Source organism: Lathyrus oleraceus, chromosome 1 (assembly GCF_024323335.1).
Source record: "Lathyrus oleraceus cultivar Zhongwan6 chromosome 1, CAAS_Psat_ZW6_1.0, whole genome shotgun sequence".
Lineage (NCBI taxonomy): Eukaryota > Viridiplantae > Streptophyta > Magnoliopsida > Fabales > Fabaceae > Lathyrus > Lathyrus oleraceus.
This window is the reverse complement of record NC_066579.1, coordinates 90,686,800-90,706,719: the sequence shown is the minus strand read 5'-3', so window position 1 is coordinate 90,706,719 and position 19,920 is coordinate 90,686,800. Positions and strand designations below refer to the sequence as shown.

The following is a 19,920-nucleotide window of genomic DNA, read 5'->3' as shown; positions in this document are numbered from 1 at the left end:
TCTAAAAAATGTTCGTTTGAAGAGAAGCATACAAGAGGGAGGCAATTTTGGGCTATAGGGTTTCCTTTTGCCTGATAATGATTTTAGTTAAGTTGAGATGGGTCGGATCCGACCCGCCCCAGACTTGTGACCAATGTTTATTTTTTCTAGTTGGGCCTCTGATCCATCGTCTAGCCCAACTTTTTTTTTAATTTTCGGATAGTATTTTTTTTATATATGTATTAATGAGTGTAAGCTTATGTTAACTAGTCACCGATGTCCAGGTGGTTGAGGCATTCATTACTTCCCACCAGGCCATGAGTTCGATCCCAGGCTTACTCTTGACCCTTCATACAATGAGCTTTTAAGAAATATCAACTTAACTTTCAATAATTTCAAACCTTTGTACATTAATCATTTTAATTTAATTTCAGGATATTTTCATAATTAAAATTGGAAGAAAAAAGATTACCTGGGTGAAAGGTCCAACTGTAGTCCCAAATGCTAAGCCCAAGTTGTAAGAGCTTGCAAGCCATAAGTATTTTTCTTCCCTCCAAAACACTCATAAATATTCAAACCGTTTTCTTAATAAAATTGAAAGAAAAAGATTACCTGGGTGAAAGGTCCAGACGTAATCTCGAGTATTAGACCCAAGTTGTAAGAGCTTGCAAGTCAAAAATACTCATCTTTCGAGCCCAAAAATACATCCAACCAAACAAATTATTTTTTTCCGACGTGCAATTGATCAAAAAAACCTTTTAATAAATGAGAGACATCTTCTGTTAAGATGATTTAAAGCAATGCTTCAGCTATAATTGTTGAGTTGAGATAAGTGACGTTTTTTCGAATGTTGATTTGTAAATCCATTCAATGTGATATATGTGTCCGCTCCTCATCTGTTTTGGGTAAAACAATGTTTCTCGTCAATTAATACAAGATAGCTTTCTCTAAAATCGACCAACAAACAAATATTTTATACCTAAAATTACGTGTGCCTTGAGTTCTCTATTGATATACATAGGAGCAGGATTGTGAAATCTTGTCAGGCCAATTAATAAAAAACATAGGTTTAGTCCTCTTCGTTAAAAACCCAAAAACATTTTCTCCTTTTTCTTTTCCTCTTTCCCACCTAATAACTCGAGAAGCCTAACATTTCAAGCTAACACTAACTCGCACAACTAACCTAACGGTTTACATTGAGTACAACAGATGTGAGGGGTGCTAATACCTTCCCCTTACGTAATCGACTCTCGAATCCTGATATTGGTTGCGACGCTCATAATCATTGTCATTCTTTCTTAGGTTTTATTAATATTTCCCCTTTCCTTTTTAGTAATAAATAAAGTTTGGTGGCGACTCTGTTCAGCCCATCATTGTGAGCGTGCGATTGCGCTTCGCTAGGTCGTGTTCTCATCATTTTTTGAGGTGCGACAACACTTATAAATAAAAAAAAGTTGGAAAATATGCTTAGATGCAATCAATTGTATGAGGGATGCAATCAATTAGATATTTTTGTTTTTTAAAATATTTTTAAATGTTGCAGTAAATACAATCAATTGTATGGAATACTACAACCGATTTCACCTTTGTAAATTTTTTATTTATTTTTTATTGTTACACTTAGTACAATCAATTATACGGAACACCTCAATTGATTGGACTCTCATTATTTTTTAAAAACCTGAGACAAACATGATACCCCTTCATTACAATCTTTCATAAAATTGTTTCATAACATTGCAGCTTTTTCTAAAGGTATCATGATGCTATAAAATCTCATTTTATCAGGTTTTTCAAAGTTATCTCTTTCAAAAATATTCTTGTGTTCATAACATTTTTGACAGAATCTGTTTATTGCATAAATGTAATTTCATCAGACAAAAGTTTCATACATATAATAAGCACTTGGAGTTCATTCATTATTGAATTGTTATTTGGAAAAGAGAATAGCCAAACTCTCATATATTGAATTTATATAGATTGTCTGTATTCATAAATTTATCTGTAACTTGTACTCACCCAGTGTGTGGTATTTTTACAGTAAGGAAAGTGTTTGTACTTTCTACAGTATTGGAAAATAGGAAGTCTTAAATTTCTATTTTTTGTGTAAAAGTCCTTTGAATAGGGGAGATTCAAAGTCCACCATTTTGTTAGTGTTTTGGTTAAATTCAAGGAGGTGTTGTGTTTCTTTGTTATTGTTAGAATATTTTAGGAGAAGTTTTGGTGTGAAACTTGTACAAAGATCTAACCATTGTGAAAACATCTCACATGATATGATGGGACTAGATGTACACTTGGTTGATAAGAAGAACTAATATACATCTTTGTGTTATTTATTTTTCTGCATTTAAATTCTGCATTTTACTTCATAAGGTCATCGACATATATCCATAAAATTAATAACATAAGAACCATCATTTAAACACTCTAAAATTCCAGAAAATCTAATTCACCCCCTCTTAGATTACGCGCTTAATACTAACAATTGACATCAGAGCAGGTTATATGCAACTTTCTCTTTAGATCTAGAAGATGGTTTCCGCATATTTAGTTTTAGAGATGGTGGTAGCAACAATAAGCCTCTTTTATTCTGTGGGTGAATATTATGATTTTTGGAAGATCCGTATGCAAGCACATCTTAAAGCGCAAGGAGAATAAATGTGGCATGTTGTTGAAAATGATCCTTACATTCCTAAAATGATAATCAATGATATAGAATAAGAAAAAATAAAAATTTCTTAGAATGAAGGTGATAAAAAAGTTCTATACAACAAGAAAGTGAAAATTACACAAGATTACACTACACTGAAGAAATTCTTTTAATAGAACAATATTTTGATAAAAGAACCAACTAAATTATCAAGTGACTTGATTTCATTGTATACATTTTCTCTTGATAGATTAAAGAGTTTTATTAGTGTTTAACTTTTTTTACATCCTCTATTGAATCATATTTATAAACACAAACAATTATTTATTTTTTATTTTTTCAAGAAGTTAATTTGTAGCTAATTTTTTTTGAGAAAATAAATAGACTTAGCTAAAGTCATTTCGTCGTATTTGAGAAATCTAAAATGTATTTGAGAAATCTAAAATATATGTCAATTAGTTGGGTTAAAAGAAAAAAAGTGAAAGGACTAGACTTAACTTTGAGTTGTGGAATAAATCAGAATGTATTTTTTGCATCTATCTTTTTTCCATTATCTCTTTATATTTAGGATTTGTGTTTTATTTGAATTTTATTTTAATAAAATAGAAGAAATTTTTAAACACTAACATAATTCAAACCTCTCATATTTTTATGTTTTTCTTTACCTTCAAAGCTAGCACATTAAAATCAATTATTCATCATTAGAGAGCAAATCAATCAAGACATTATCAAACATTTTTCTGGTTATTAGAATAACTCAAATCGTAAATGTTTTCACCACACATAGTCCTGTTATTTGTAACCCTATCTTCAAATTTTAACTATATTCGTAGTTTAGCTTGTGAAGAGTTATTGTACTTATCCATTTCGACCCATTTATTTATATCTTTGTTGTTTAGTTTAATAGATTAGTTAATACTTTTTCTTCCTAAATAAAAGATTCATCTCCTATTTTGATAAGGGTGCTGCAATCCAGGGCACTAGATAAGAAACATTAAATGGTCTTTAATCATAATTTTATTATATTGAAAAAAGGTAATTAAATATATGTAATATTAAGTTGACTTAAATTAACATATAACTTATTCACTCACTTTCTTTCTCATGGTATAAAATTTATACACAATTTATACACGTCAAAATACATCATATTTAGAGTTGAAATAAATTAAACAAAAAAATAAATTAAAATAAACTAATAATAAAATACTGAAAAAATAAAATAATTACTAAAAAAACTCAAATAAAAATTTATATTCAATTTAAATTTCAAATACAAAGATTCAAATATTTTGATAAAAAAAAATCAAATATGATTTAATCTTCGTACTTGTATCACCAACTTTAATTTTTATTAATCTACAATATATCAGAACCATATTCCTGTGTCAAAAAATAAGTAAGTAAAAAAGTTAATGTTAATTAGTAACAAATTCGCATAATCTTATTAAAATTAGAAATTTAATGAATTTAAAAATAAATGTGTACCTAAACTTTTGAAAGAAGGATTTGATTTAAATTTGAAATCAGCACAAATTTTATTTTTCTTGCTTATCTTCTTTTTTATTTATTTAGGGGACATGTAACAACATTATGTTCTTGACTTTTGCATTTCCACAAACATTCATATTATGAGATAGCTCTTTTCCAACTTTAATGCGTGTTCGTTTGGGACGACCTTTTGTTTTGGAAATTGGAGTGTCGCATTACGCGAAAAAACCGGCGGAAAAACGAAACAACAGAGCCGCCACCGTGCGTTATTTATCCCAAAGGCGGGAAAGGAAACGCTCGAAGTAAACCTGGAAAAGACATGGTCTCGCGACCAGAGAGAGATGGGATCGGGAGTCGGTTATGCAAAGGGAAGGTATTAGCACCCCTACGCATCCGTCGTACTCGACGGGATCCACGCTCAAAAGAAAGGATAAGGTTGCTAAAAACTGATCACAAACTGCGCACACAGGCTGGAAGGAGACACAGAAAGACAACAGAAACTAACTCGGCAGGATATCGCGTCCTGGGCCTACGTAGTCTGTCGGGCACAGACATCAGAGTCGACGTAGTTCGGGACAGGGGAAACGTGCTCGCTAGGATATCGCATCCCATGCATACGTATCTTCTCTGACCGAAGAAGAATCAGAGCACTCGTAGCTCGGGTAACGCACGCCAAACAAAACCACACAAGAAACCGACTGCCAATCGCTGGACTTACGTCAGGCTCCACACAAACAGGCAAACAAGACACAGGAAACCGACTGCCAATCGCTGGACTTACGTCAGACTCCACACAAACAGGCAAACAAGACACAGGAAACCGACTGCCAATCGCTGGACTTACGTCAGACTCCAAACACACACAAAGAGGTTGAAAAAGACTAAGGGCGCCCGGAGAGATCAGCTAATCTCCTGCCTACGTACCTCATCTGGTATGAGGATCAGGGCGACGTAGTTCCCCTACGCAGGGAAAGAACTTCTAACCTAACCAGAGACTGGGAAATGACAAACTAGAAGGGAGACTGACTCGAGCCTAATAGTTATCATGTAAATTCACCATGGTCCTAGGTTGAGGTTTCTATCTAACTTGCACAGGGAGCAAGCTATCCTAAACAGCACAGTCAAACAACACAAGCACAATAAACAATCACACACACTATATGCAATCAGTTGGGCTCATACAAGGTTAGGCTGTGAAACACAAGCCAACTGGAATCGGGTGTAGTTAGCTCTTAACCCTAACATTGAGAGTTAGGGTGAAGCAGATGAAATGGGAAGTGAGGGTAAGACCTCACAGCTCTTATCCCAGGCCTGGGAGAGCTTCAGACAAATGAAAGTGTGGGAGTTCAGAAAGTAGGAACTCTTCTCCACATATGACTGACACAACAAAGATCTTGGGTTATTATCCACAATGCATCAACACAATGGTGTGAGCAAGGTGAATGACACAATGAATAGCAGGGGATGGATTGCACATCTATTTTATCTGCCAATTGCCTCTTAAGAGGTCTTTACCTGCTTGGCACAAAGATAAACATTCACAAGCATTGCCTCTTAAGGAGGGCTTCAGACAGGTGCCTGCCCACATAACAGGACAGGTCTTCCAGACTACATGAAGTCAGAGAGTTATACCTCAGTGGTTAAGCAACCAAGCAAAGCAAAAGCAAGTTCAAAAGAACTCAAAGCAACTTAGGTACCTGAAAAACTCTAACCCAATCAGTACACAATTCAATCAATCAAACAGACAACAGTCAATCATACAGACAGACAAAGCATCAAGCATCAATGTGCAAGGCACAAGCTATTAAGCCACTTGGTCCCAAAGCCTACAAAACAACTCAAGGTTAGCCAACATCAACCAATTAATCAACTCAAATGAGTGAGCAACTCCAATCATGGCAATGTGCTTCTTAACCTGAAATCCACAATCCAAACAGTGAGTCCAAACCACTAGGTCCAAGCCTAGGGTCAAAAGAGGGTCAAACATTCAAAAACAGAACATGAAATTTAACATGAATCAACTTCATTCAATCAAGAACACATTCCAAAAGGTCCCATATCAATATCATTAACCAAAAGCATTTCATGAACCAAACATGGCAAGGTATGCAAATTGTGACCACATTGTGACATCAGAAGAAATAAATGCACATTAAATAAAAAATGATTCAAATAATCTTGACAAAATTCATGAGTAAACAGGACATACAACATGATCATCACACAAAAAATTAGAAGCATTGGACATCATTAGGCATGGAAATCACATAGCATAAGTCAAGACAAGCACAAGACAAGCACATGTGTGACACAAATTATCACACCAAGTTAGCATAGGCATAAAACAGAGATGGATCATGATAAAAACCTCAAACCAAAGCCAAAACAACACTCAACATGTCTAGAAATAGTGTGCAAAAATTCAGAAGCATTGGATAAGGAACAAGCATTTCACAATCAAATGAAGTTCAAAGCAATTTTAAAGCTCAAATGTGACCACCCAGAAGGAAAAATCTCAATTAAATCATAAATGATCCCAAAAATTCCAACAAACATCATGCTCAATCACAACATCCATACTATGCATCATACAAAAAATCAAGGCAATTGGATATCATTTGGCATGGCAAACTCATCAATCAAGTTGAACATCACAAGGTGTGACACAAATTGTCACACCTAACTTAGCACATTCATAAAACAGCAATGGTAATTGATAAAAATACCAAATCAACACCAAAATGTCAAGCAAGATGTCTATTTTCATCATGCAAAATTTCATAATCATTGGATCAAAAACCAGCATTTCACAGATGATATAGCATGGCAAGGTCAAGTATGGACATGTACTCAAACATCCTAGCACCAAAAAATATCCAGCCAAGCACAACTTGCAAACTTATGATGATAAAAAACTAGAGAAAATAAGAATCACAATGCAAAAAACCTGGTATTTTTTGGATCAACATTAAATTTGTTATGATTTTTTAAAGATTGAAATAAAATGAAATGAATATGTGACAATTAAAATGAATTAAGTGAAATATTAATTTGAAAATTTGAATTAAGGCGCCAGGCTGCTAAACACGGTGTTTCATTTATTTGTTGGCAAGTCAACGCACGGTCAAGGCAAGGTATGGACCAATCAGATGCGTGCATGGCTAAACGCATGAGCCAATCGCATTTAAGCCCTAAAACACTTTCAGCAACGGATTTGCGTGGCAATTGAATCAAACAAAGCGTTGCCTAAAGCCTGCATTTCATCTTCTTCAACGCACAGCTCATGAACAGTTGAAGTTCATCAATCATCAAGAACATTTTTTCCAGAATTCAAGATTAAGCATATCATCATGATGCATATTCATCATAGATCACAAATCAACACATGGCTAAGCTTAAATCATCATGTTAAGATCAAATCGAGCAAAACTAATTTCATGCATGGAACTTTAAATCAACCTAACTCAGTGAATATTGCATGGAATTTCATGGTTCAAAGCTCAGTTTAATCAGCACATTAAGATCTACAACAATGACATAACAAATTTGAGAAAAGAGAAATTCGATTTGGTGACCTCTTGAAGTGCAGATTTGGAATTCGTGTGATTCAGGCCTTGCAATGCTCCAAACTTCTTCTATGCAGCTTGTAGAGTTGATTGGATGAAGGCTTGAGGTTCAATTGCTCGTGATTCAACCAGAATTTGGATTCACCATTATTGCCTCCAAGCTTCAAGCATGAACAAACAGGCACGGATTCTCTTGGTTCTTCCTTCAAACTTGCTCAAAGATGCTTCCAGATGATGATTCAACCAAAGGAAATGCAATTTGTTTGAAGAAATTGAAAGAAAATTTGAGAGAAAAAGTGTGAAATTTTTTGATCTAGATCTGAAATTATGAGTCCCTCCCCTGAAAAACAGTTAGGGTTTGGCTTTTATACCTCTCCCTAATCATGTTTAATTAAGCCTAAACCAAATGCTAATGGAATGGATTAAGTTTCAAGGTGTTTTGGCAAATTTGGTTTTTCACCCTTATGCATGAAAATCATGAATGAACACTACACGAATTCTATTTATTTTCACCTAAAATGCATTTTTAAAATCATTGGTGAAGGCAAAATGTCTAAATAATGCACCAATTTTGAATATTGAAATTTCCCTCAAAAAATCCAAGAATTTGCAAGTGATGATATGAATACAAATTATGTAATGTGATGCAAGATTTGAAAATTAGAGGTCACAAGGAGAAGAATTCAAAAAGAGCCATCCATTTTGGAGCTTTGGTTGAGAAGTTATGCCCATTTGAATCTTCAAGTACACCTTGCCATGTTTTGATCATATCTCTTCAATCACACATGAGAAATTCATGATCTTGGACTTTTTGGAAATGGGAGAGAAAGATATTCAACTTTCATGTTGGACAAAATTTCATTTGAAGCCTTCTTGATGATGTAATCTTGAGTTGAAGTTGGTCCAAAACCTTTCCATTTTTGGAAAGTTCAAATTACAGGTCACCTGCTATTTTTGGAAAGTCTTGATCTGACTTCAAATTCTTCAATGTTGATGTTTGGAATGTCAAATGAGACTTGTTAGCACATGAATGAGGCATCTCTAACCATCTCCCACCTCCAAATCCACAGTTGAACTGACGGTTGACTTCTGTTGACTTTTTAGGGTTTCAGATGATTTGCCCATGTACTTATGATCTCTGAGCCTTCAATTCTTGGCCAAATCACTTCAAAATGATCCTTGGGTTACATGAACTCATTGTACCAACCCTAGGGATTTGATCTCATGGAGAATGCTCTTGTTGCCTTGCATAGTTGAATCTCCTAACCAGTCTTGCCTGATGGCATGATGGACTATGCAATGTCAATGCAATGTTAATGACCTAAAATGAAAATGTATATACAAAATGGGAGGTGCAAATTTGAGGTGCTACAGCTGCCCCTATTCAATCAACTGGGAACCTGAACGGATGAGAGCAACAACTGTCAGACCTTCAAGGTAAGCAGGGATTGAATACCGAAGAACCGTAGAAATTTGCACTCTGCGAGGATCCAAGAAAGGAAAATTCACCAACGGAAGCTTCCACTGGGGTCTGATATTTGTCACTGAACCAATCAAGATGTTTACCAACGACTCCACTGGGGATTTTGATTTTTTTCAGAAAAAAGGACCACAACCAGACATAGAAGGACGATGAATAGAAACAGAAATCACAACTAGACCCCAACGGACGACTAGGAAAAACTCAACGTTTATCGAAACCAACGGAGAGGTGACCAGACATCAACGGATGAATGGGAAGACTCGACCAGACGTCAACGGACGCAAGGGAGAAGCTCTACGTTTATCAACACCAACGGAGAGGTGACCAGACATCAACGGATGAATGGGAAGACTCGACCAGACGTCAACGGACGCAAGGGAGAAGCTCGACGTTTATCGACACCAACGGAGAGGTGACCAGACATCAAAGGATGAACTAGGAGAAAGAGATACAACCATACGTCAACGGACGAATGGGAAAAACTCAACGTTTATCGAAACCAACGGAGAGGTGACCAAACATCAACGGATGAATGGAGAAAGAAATGTACAACCAGACGTCAACGGACGAATGGGAAAAACTCAACGTTTATCGAAACCAACGGAGAGGTGACCAGACATCAACGGATGAATGGAGAAAGAAATGTACAACCAGACGTCAACGGACGAATGGGAAAAACTCAACGTTTATCGAAACCAACGGAGAGGTGACCAGACATCAACGGATGAATGGAGAAGGAAATGTACAACCAGACGTCAACGGACGAATGGGAAAAACTCAACGTTTATCGACACCAACGGAGAGGTGACCAGACATCAACGGATGAATGGAGAAAGAAATGTACAACCAGACGTCAACGGACGAATGGGAAAAACTCAACGTTTATCGACACCAACGGAGAGGTGACCAGACATCAACGGATGAATGGAGAAAGAAATGTACAACCAGACGTCAACGGACGAATGGGAAAAACTCAACGTTTATCGAAACCAACGGAGAGGTGACCAGACATCAACGGATGAATGGAGGAAGAAATGTACAACCAGACGTCAACGGACGAATGGGAAAAACTCAACGTTTATCGAAACCAACGGAGAGGTGACCAGACATCAACGGATGAACTGGGAAGGGACCCGACCAGACGTCAACGGACGAACGGGAGAAGCTCGACGTTTATCGACACCAACGGAGAGGTGACCAGACATCAACGGATGAATGGAATAAAGGGATAGAGGATGTTACGCATATCGAAAGATGATGTCTACGGACACCAAAACAAAACCCACACGAGAATAACCACGACACTCACGGGTATCACAAGGATGAAATCTACGTTTGTCAAGGCAAGGCCAGACACTTGCTGAGGATCTCACTGGGGAGAATCAAGCTTTCCTCTCACCTGCGGGTGAGGAAATAAACTTCTGGGGAATTACCACTCTTGAATGCTATCTGTCAAGAGCACTTGTAGCAAATGTGCCATATAGATGTTGAACAATGATTCACCTCTGCCGGGGATATGGTCTAATCGGGTTTAACACATGAATGCATATGTTTGGATTTTTCTATGGCGTAATGCTCCATGTTGAATGGAAATGCTACGCTATTTGAGGATGCAATGATCACTACATGCAAGATGCAAATGATGAAAACTTCTGCTGGGGAGCACAGGTCGCTCCTCTGAGTGCACACATCTGATTAGATTCTCCGACTCGGTGGGGAGATGCACTGCTGGGGGTGCTTTGCTGATCTGATACTCTGGAGACGGCAGAGGAAACCAAGTCAACTCCGAGGAGACTCTGTCTGAGGAACACCCAACTTCTCAACCGTGTTGGAGAATAGCCTTGCTGCTGGGGAAAGAATCCCACCGGGGATGACCTTCACTGGACCCAATCCACTCGGGGATTCCGCTAGGGACACAACCAATGCGACTTATAGGGGACGACCCATCCACGTAGAATAAGTTCTGCTGGAGATAATTTTCACCAGACCTGATCCACTCGGGGAACTTGCTGGGAAAAAACCATCAACACAAACCCTCTGCTATGGAGATCCACTAGGGGAAAACACTCCACACCCTGATGGGGAAATGCATAACTCTGTTGGGGAAAGGCCTACACCACTCTGCTGAGGAAATAATATACTAGGCCACACTAGGGATAGACATCCACAACCCTGTCGGGGACAAGCGTTCACGACCACGCTGGGGATAGCAGTACTTCAACCCAGACTGCTGGGAAATAAACTACTCAATGATACCTCTTCTGGGAAAAATAGTTCTAATAGCTTTCAGACTTGCTTGGGGAAACGGCCACTCTCAAGCCTGTTGGAGAATCACTCTCAACCCTGCTGAGGAATCCCTGATCCTGACTATGCTGGGGAGACAAGTCCTACAGACACCCCCGCTGGGGATATGGAAATATTCAAGCTCGTTGGGGGGACCCCAATCTCGAGTCTGCTGTGGAGATAACACTCCCAAATCCACTAGGGAGATACGACTTATTTGACACGGAACACCCTTCGATTCGACGAACACTGGCCTTCACCATCCAACCACCGTGTCAACTTTCCTCTCCTGAGGACTCCCCGATTAATCGGGTCTTTTCTGATTCATCACCTAGTATTCTCGTCTTTTCTTTGCTTCGAGACAATTGCTCCTCAGATCCGGGCTACTTTAATCTTCAGACTTTGAAGAGTCTTCTTGATTACCCTCTAGGATCGTCGTCCTTCTTTCGCCTTCTTTTCACCGTTCTTCTATCCCTTGCCCCTGATTGGACTCTGCGGGGATCTCTTGTCAAAAGGTTACCTATTACCAACTGTAAGTGAATGAAGATATCTAACAGCACATGCACAAGAGATCGTTAGATAAAAGCGTGCCCCAGGCGTGCCAACATTTCAACACCTAGGTCACTCAAACTTCCGAATAAGATTTCCAGATTCCAATCTTATAAGCATGCATCGGAAAGGACCTCTATGTTTCAAAATGCAAATATTCTTATAAAAAATAAACGGTTGTTTTCGCAATCAAAGCGGTAATGAAGACAAAAACAAAATTATTTGACTGAACATGCATTTATTGACTAAAAAAAAAAGGTGGCTCAGAACCGAGCAACACACAGGAAGCAATCCCTGAAAAGAGGTGATCGCGCACAAAAGGAAAAATCTATCCTAATGGCAATGTGAAACCGTGATCTCATCGGGTTCCAACCCGGTTACACCCCATATGTCCTCAAGACTTTCCGCACTTTCTGTCTTCTGAACAAGACGCTTCCGATCGATCTCTGTCAGGGATTATCCAAGTCATATCCAAAGCGCAAACGATCATGCTAGACGCAGTTGTTCGTTTCATTCCCTCTTTTGCCTGGACCGCCCTTTCAGGTTTTCAGTCCACCGGGATACTCTTTTTTTGCCCAAGTCGCCCTTTCAGGTTTTCGACTTGCCGGGTGTACAGTTTTTTTCTTTTATCCCTAATTTTTGCCCGAACCTTTTCCTTTTTCTTTGGTTCGCCGGGATGCCCTTTTTTGCCTGGACTCTTTTGTTCTTTTCGTCCAGCGGGTCTCTTTTACGAAGTATCTTTTAACTGCGTCCGCATTCCCAAGGATGGAAAATCTTCGTCATCCGTGGTTGTTGACAACAAAGCTCTGCCAGAGAAAACCTTCTTGACCGCGGATGGACATTCATAACAGTATATCTACTTGCCCCACGATCGTCTTGAGGAGGAAGGATCCTTTTCAATACCAGCTCTCCCACGTGGTACGCACGAGGTCGCACTTCTCGGTTAACAACGCGCTTCATTCACTGGGTACAACTGCCCCATGATAAGTAACTGTCATCCCTTTTTCCTCAGTCAGGCTCAACGCGTCATACCGAGTCCTTATCCACCCAGCCTTCTCTAATTTCTCATCCATTAGGAATTTCCACAATGGGATCTAGACCTCAGTAAGTAATACCACTTCTATCCCATACACGAGCGAGCGTGGCGTTGCCCCAGTAGACGTACGCACCGAAGATCGATACCCAGGATACAAGCTTCGTACTCAGCCGCCATTTTTGGTGCATTCAAATGTTATCCGGGCAACAAAAGGAATGTGGGATCTTTTTGGCGTAACCCAAAACGGCACTAACTCATCCACATTAACTTCCCCCCATCAGACATCAGAATCCGTTCGGATTCAGGGTCAGGCCCCTCCTCCGGGATCGGTTCCTCACAATCTTTCGATCTGAGCACCTCGAGATGTCCTCATCAGGGAACTCAAACTTCCTTGGTTGATAATCCTCAACGGGTTGCTGAGCGAAGTAATCAGACAGTACACTCCCCTTGATTGCTTTCTGAGAGGTATACTGAATATCGTATTCAGTCAACATCATTTGCCCTCCCGCAACCCGTCCGGTCAATGCTAGCTTCTCAAGCACATACTTGATCAGATCCATCTTGGAAATCCACAAAGTGGTATGAACCAGCACATACTGTCTCAGTCGGCGAGCAGCCTATGCCAAAGTACAGCAAGTTTTCTCGAGCAGTGAATGTATTGTTTCACAGTCGATAAACTTTTTGCTAAGGTAAATTGCGTGCTCTTTTCGATCAGACTCGTCATGCTGACACAATACGCACCTCATAGACCCCTCGAGGGCTGTCAAGTACCAGATTAACAGTTGTTCCTTCCACGGGAGGCATCAGAATCAGAGGTTCCTGCAACTTATTCTTTTATCTTTCAATGCCCCTTGGCAATCATTATCCACCTGACCGTTTGATCTCTTTTGTTTTTGGTTCAGGCATTTCTTGCATTGCTTTTTCTTCTTTATATCTCTTCTTTTCTTTCTTTTTTTTTTTTTAGCAGGATCGACCTCGATTCCTCTTATCAGCTCATAATATGCCTCGTCAATTTGCCGGACAACACTTTACGAGTGCACTGATTCGGACTCAACCTCAGTCTGAGTTGTCTCAACCGGTCAAACAACTTGCCCCGGTCTACCGGATGCCCCTCTTCTGTTTGGGACTTTGCTGTCATGTCATCATGATGAATCATATCATGAAACAAAGTCACCATAGACCTTTGATACGTGGCACCGGCCTTCTTGAGACTGAATTGCATCATCTTATAACTCAAAGGGCCCCCTGGTGTGATGAACACTGTTTACTCCATGGCAACAATCCAATTTGATTTTGGCCAAAAAAGCCATCCATGAAGGTAAAAACCGAGAACTGAGCAATATTATCCACCAATACATCAATGTGACGTACCGGGAATTCATCTTTCGGACTAGCTCTGCTCACATCTCAGTAGTCCACACACATTCTCACCTTCTCATCCTTCCTTGGCACCGGCTTCTGCTTCACTGGAGGACAGTCTTCTCTTAATGGCAGCTTGTGTACCTCGATATCGGTATCTGACCCTGGCATATCCTGATACAACCAGACGAAGATATCAACGTGCTCTTTCTACAGTGCTACCATTCTGCTCTTGACATTTGCCTCTGAAGCGGCCCCAACTTTTACTTCTTTTCTGCCCTCGGCGGTGCCTGGAATAACAATCTTGAATCGCTCCTCGGGCGGTTGAATCACCTTCTCCTCTTGTTTCAACGATGTTGAATGTAATTTTAAGTGTCGGGTTTTTGTTATCGTCTCCACAGGGATTGTGAGATATCACCGCCTTTCGACAGTTGTTTTAATTCTTAGCTTAAGGTAACAATGGGGTTTTGGTGTTTGTCACGGTATCTTGCATAAAAGTGTAATAAAATGCGGTAAAAGTTTTGGTTTGAATATTTGAGAAATATTGCCAAAGTTAGGGTTCGACGATCACTTTGCATGTATATGTTCGATCAACAAAAAGTATAAACTCCTTTAGATGATAAACTATTTCACAAAGTCCTCCTAATGTGTTTATCTCTAACACACATTGTGAGTTTTCCCATTTTGATCCATTGTTTATCTCTAACACAATCTATCAAAATGACAACTTTTTGGTTCAACCTTATGGTGAACAAAATCATTCATTACTATCTCTAGCTAACAAACAAGATTGGATGAAAACCTAGGTTAAGAGTTGGTAAACATCTCTCGATCATAAACCAACACAAAGAGTTTTCAATAAGAACAAAGTTTTCACCATATATTCACCATTAAAGAGTTTACAAATGAAGATCGTTACATTTACACACAAAGCTAATGATCATCTACATCTAACCTTGATAAAATGAAGGACTTAGCTACTCATTTTCGTGGTAGCTTGTTCAACAAGTTTCGGAAGAAGGTTGAGCAACATCCGAGTCGAATAATCGAGATTGGATGGGAATCCACCTTCTTTTTGTGAAAGATTGTTAAGAGATGAAGAGAAATGGTTTCTAGGTCACAAAAGATCCTTAGAGCAATGCTGGAAAATATCTAAAAAAGTACAAAAGTATGGAAAGTAAGGTATGGCTCCAAAAAGTAGCCCTTGCTACTTATAGAGCTGCTACTGAGCTGTCATGCTCGCTAGGCGAGCAGAATGGCTCGCCTAGCGAGCCCCTAAATGAGGCACCTGAGGCACCTGTGCCCAGAGAAACAACCATTGCCAGACTGTCATGTTCGCTGAGCGAACAAAACCTTCGCCTAGCGAAGTTCACGCTTCAACCTTCGCTCCAGCGAGCTTGAGAGGTTTTGCTAATGGAATGCTCGCTAGGAGCTCGCTAAAGGCTCGCCTAGCGAGTGAGTGTTGGCTGCGCTTTTCACCAAGTCTGGACGTGTTCGCCACACACCTCGCTGGAAGCTCGCCTAGCGAGTGTGGTGATGTTTGCCACTGTAAAATCCTGGAGCTTTTTGCTGGGCTCTCGCTGGACGCTCGCCTAGCGAGTCCTTCGCCACAGCCCTCGCCTAGCGAGCAAGCTGATGAATGCTTGTTTTATTTGATCCCTTTGCCAAATTTCTTGTGTCTTCATTTTCTATTATTTCATGCCTACTTCCTGCACAATAACACACAAATCAAAGGTACCAAGATCGTTTATCATTGTATTGCATTTCATCTAAAACAAAGGTGGTTTCGAACACTTTAGCAAGGAAATGGAGTGAAAGATACCCATATTTGATAGCTCAAATAAGCACTTTTGGGTATCTAACAACTCTCCCCAACTAGATTCTTGCTTGTCCTCAAGCAAAGTATGCCTCTTGAAGGACAAGAGGATTTGCTTTAAGAGAAAGGTTTCTCCGAAGTTGGATAAAACGGCTCAAACACAAGTGAATCAGCAGATACAATTTTCCAACGGTTCGAATAAAATAATACACAAGAACTAAGACTTAGTAGCAATGCGAAATATGTATCTATCTACAACAATATTATCTTGAATGAATCACCCTATCTCTCCTCTTCGAATAAGGATTGAAGAAATTACGCGTTTGCAACCGCGGGAATAATCTCACTCTCTAACAAACAATGAAGAAATCAATTCAATTCATACAATGTCTAACAATTATAAATGGTAATGTGGAAGCACGAAGATCACTAAGGGCTTTTCGGTTGAAGCTTGGTTAGGTTAACAAACAAGGGTCATTTCTAAGGCCATTGAAAACGAAATTGCCGATGCAAAAGAGACATTCACTGTACATTATTCACACATCTCAACTTCGTTCCATTTATTTCTCATTTGAAACCTTCACAACTCTTATTTCACAACTCAAATTTTGTTTTTCACTATTTTTCTTCCAAGCAAGCATTCATTTTTATTTTCTCTATATTTTTTTTCACATCATATTTACAAAACAGATGTTTCTCTTTTCTATATTTTATATATATTTTTTTTTATGCTTGCTCGGTTTTTCAAGAGTTGTGGCACTTACCGATTCTCATTTTCGTTCTCCCCAACTTATTTCTTACTCACCCTAAGTGAATGCTCTTGACTTTTTATGGCAAAAGAACAATTATCAAAATTTTCCGGGTTTCAAGAAAAAGATTTTTGAAATCTCGCTTTATTTCAAGCTAAGATTCAACTGTTTAAGCTCAAAGGGGTTAACGAATACTCTCTCTGCTCACAGGTAAGTTGTATTTGGAACCGATTGTGCTCGATAGATAACAAGTGCCTTGATCATTTCTAATTGCTTCCACATATTCACAATAATAAAAGACAAAGCATGAATCAAATGAATCAACAAAGCTTATTAGAATCCAGCATTTAAGTGTAAAATGGAGGTTTCCTCACAATTTGTGGTTTTAAGTCCTAGATGAAACATTCATTCAATTATGTTGCAAAAAGACAATACTCAATTACAAAAAAGAGTAAAGTTCTTAGTGCATTCTAAAATTCTAGCCGGAGGTAACCATGTACCTTAGCCTTGTTCACTTGTTTATTTTTATCATTGCCATCCAAGCTCGGATGCACCTTCATTGGATACTTCTTTGAGGAGCAACCAATCTAGAAAGTTTGCCACTCAATCAACCAAAAATTTATTAAAACAAACAAAATTTAAAACGTAAATAATAATATTAACTTCAAAATTTAAAATTGTTCATGGGGGACAAAACACCCCAAAAGTACATAGCCAAACTCAAAATACATAATTCTGAATATACAATAGAAATAAAACATAACATGAAAAATAAAATAACTTAGCCCTCCACGGACTCATAACCCTCATCAGTACCGGCCTCAGAACCGGTAGCCTCATCATCATCATCATCATCTCCATCAGCAGCACCAGAAGACGCATCAGCACCCGCCCCCTCTCCAAACACAGGCCTGTCCACAGGCCAGTTAGCGTTAAGCAGAAACTGCTCACGCATCATCAATGAGTGATCACCGGTGGGGTCACGTCCCTGCAGTTGTAACAGCTGCATAGAATCGTGCATATCGAGCATGGCACGCTGAGTTGCCGCCATCCAGTCCCAGTTGTAATTGCAGACAACCTGCTGGTAAGGATCGGGTCCGAGAGCAGAAGTACCAGGACCATCAGAAGCCCGGGTACCCTCAGTAGCTGAACTACCTCTAACATTCTTAGCCATGCAATACTTGGCCACGTAACGGTCATCAATGGGTGGCGGGATCCTTACTTGACCCCTAGAGGGTAGTCTCACCCTCGCTTGCATGCACAAACTCATGATTAGGCAAGGGAAAGCCAGGGGACAATTCACTCGTGCCCCCGACTTTAGCCCGCTTTCAATCACGGACTTTAATTCCAAAGCAATAATCCTCACCACATCGATCTGGACGTTAGTGAGGATACAATGTACCAAGTGTGCCACTGGGATCGGCACGGTAGAAGTGTGGGACTTAGGTTTGATGTTTGTAAGAACCAACAACAGGATCAGTTGAGCCAAGGGAGTCATGTCCTCCCTATGGTATCTCATGGGAACCCCAGATGGGTTCAGCTCAACTGATTTCCCTCTCAAAAGCAGGGCAACAGAAATTGCATCCGTATCCCGGTGAAGCCTTAATTCTGTGTGGTAGGTGTCTCTCTCCTCGGCTCCCAGTTGGAGCGGTTCACCAAGGACGCGGTTAATAGCATCCCGATCAAAAGCAACAGGATGACCGGACACTCTAGATGTCCATGTAAATGACTCGTCATCATCCGGAAGTGCGTTCGCATAGAACTCACGCACCGTTGCGATATCGTAATGCTCCAAGGGGGAAATTAACCGATCCCACTTTTTGGTGTCAATCAACCCGGAGAATGTTCGGTTCGTGCCTTCAGGGTTGATGATGAATCTCTTTTCCGGTAGAATTTTTCGCTTCTCCAAAGCAACGTATCTTGCGGCTTGCTTCGGCCCGACAAATTTGTCGGTGTCAAATTGTATTGTTACGGGACGGGAAGTGTTCCCTCCCTTTCTCTTCTTCGAAGCTCCGGATCTGGATTCCATCTGCAAAACATAAAGAGGAAACAACACACACACACAAAATAGATTAGACAGCAAAACCAGAATTCAAAGTACTGTCATGCTCGCTGCTGCTTCGCCTAGCGAAGTGGCAGCGAATGCTCGCCCCAGGTTCGCCTAGCGAGTTGCTAGCGAACCTTACGGGTTTTTGGGTTCTGCAATGTTTACAGTGAAATTTTCCCAAAACCCACGTTCTCAAGGTGTCAATTTCAGAACAAAACAATCTATCAAGAAAAGAATCGTTCTATGCTATATGTAATTACAAACCCACATGCAAAACCTAAAATTTCCCACATGCAAAACCTAAAATTTCCTACATGCAAAACCTACAATCCCCATTCCCCCAAATTCACCCTAAATGACATGCAAATCAGAAATTCACAAAGTTCAAACATAAAGAAATGGCATTAGGGCAAACCTTAGCAAAATGGGTTGATTGAATTTGAAGTGCAGTGAAGTTTGCAATGCTTCAGTTTAGGGATTGGGTGTTTATGAGAGAAATGAAAAATGAGAGAGTGTGGTGAGTGTTCGTGCGCAGAGTTGCAAAAAAGAAAATGTGTTTGGGCCCAAAATGAGTGGCCTGCTGAGAATTAAATTAGTGTTGTCACGCAGCGCTCGCTGCTGCTTCGCCTAGCGAGCAGCTAGCGAATCTGCTCGCTACTGCTTCGCCTAGCGAGCATCAAGCGAGCATGACAGCATTTGGCATTTCAAAGACAGCATGCCTGGTACATTCAGCCAAGTTTTAACAATTGGAATCCCACTACAACAGAACGGAAAAACTGTAAATACTTACAATGTTGGGGTGCCTCCCAACAAGCGCTTGTTTAACGTCGGCTAAGCTCGACGGTGTGATGCTCACAGAGGAGCATCCAAAGGAATAGCACAGCTCTCGCGATCCACACGACCGCCAAGATA

General features: G+C 39.7%; 1 pseudogene; it reads right to left on the bottom strand.

Moving 5' to 3' along the window:
• Positions 1 to 4,180: 4,180 nt before the first annotated feature.
• The window catches only part of LOC127093143 (protein FAR1-RELATED SEQUENCE 11-like), a 105,300-nt pseudogene continuing 89,560 nt past the window's right edge, over positions 4,181 to 19,920 (bottom strand).